The sequence below is a fragment of the Petromyzon marinus genome, unplaced genomic scaffold, assembly GCF_048934315.1.
Source record: "Petromyzon marinus isolate PM22_M1 ecotype Great Lakes invasive population unplaced genomic scaffold, UKy_Petmar_22M1.pri1.0 PM_G_Scaffold_40, whole genome shotgun sequence".
NCBI classification, from domain to species: Eukaryota; Metazoa; Chordata; class Hyperoartia; order Petromyzontiformes; family Petromyzontidae; genus Petromyzon; species Petromyzon marinus.
The window spans coordinates 1,111,470-1,112,500 of NW_027422984.1; positions in this window are offsets into that span (position 1 = coordinate 1,111,470).

The window sequence follows — 1,031 nt, forward strand, 5'->3', positions numbered from 1 at the left end:
AAACGTCTATATTTTTCACGGATAGACCCCGTGAAACGCTATAAATTGGCGGGGATGTCTCTCTTGTGGCTCACGGGCGCTGTTAGTTAGGGTCGCACAGAAATCCCTCGGAATGGGAAAAGGGGTCATTTTCGTGTTGCCACATTGCGTACGAACGGCATGAAACTTCCAGAGGCATCTGCAGCAGAAATGCATGTGCACTCAAAAACGTCTATATTTTTCACGGATAGACCCCGTGAAACGCTAGAAATTGGCGGGGATGTGTCTCTTGTGGCTCACGGGGCTGTTAGGGTCGCACAGAAATCCCTCGGAATGGGAAAACGGGTCATTTTCGTGTTGCCACAATTGGCATACGAACGGCATGAAACTTCCAGAGGCATTTGCAGCAGAAATGCATGTGCACTCAAAAACGTGAATATTTTTTCACGGATAGACCCCGTCAAACGCTCGAATTTGGCGGGGATGTTTCTCTTGTGGGTCACGGGGCTGTTCGGCTCGCACAGAACTCCCTTGGTCCACCTGATTCGTGCATACAGGCAGCAACTAAAACTCTGTAAACCTGCTGTGAGGACATCTAAACAGTGGACCAGTGAGGCTGTGGAAGATTTGCGGGCGTGCTTAGACTGTACTGACTGGGATATGTTCACGACTGCTACCAATAGTCTGGATGAACTCACAGAGGCTGTGTACATCAGCTTCTGTGAGGACTGCTGTATCCCAACACGTACCAGGGTGAACTTTAACAACAACAAGCCCTGGTTCTCAGCAAAGCTCAAAAGGTTGAGGTTGGAGAAGGAGGAAGCGTTTAGGAGTGGGGATAGAGACAGATTCAAGGAGTCGAAGAACAGGTTTAGCAAAGCGGTGAGAGAGGCTAAACGACTGTACTCAGAGACACTAAAACACCAGTTCTCTACTAACGACGCTGCTTCTGTCTGCCAAAGGGCTCAGGCACATCACCAACTACAAACCCAGAGCGCCCCACACCACTAACGACTCCCGCCTAGCCAACGACCTGAACGAGTTCTACCGTA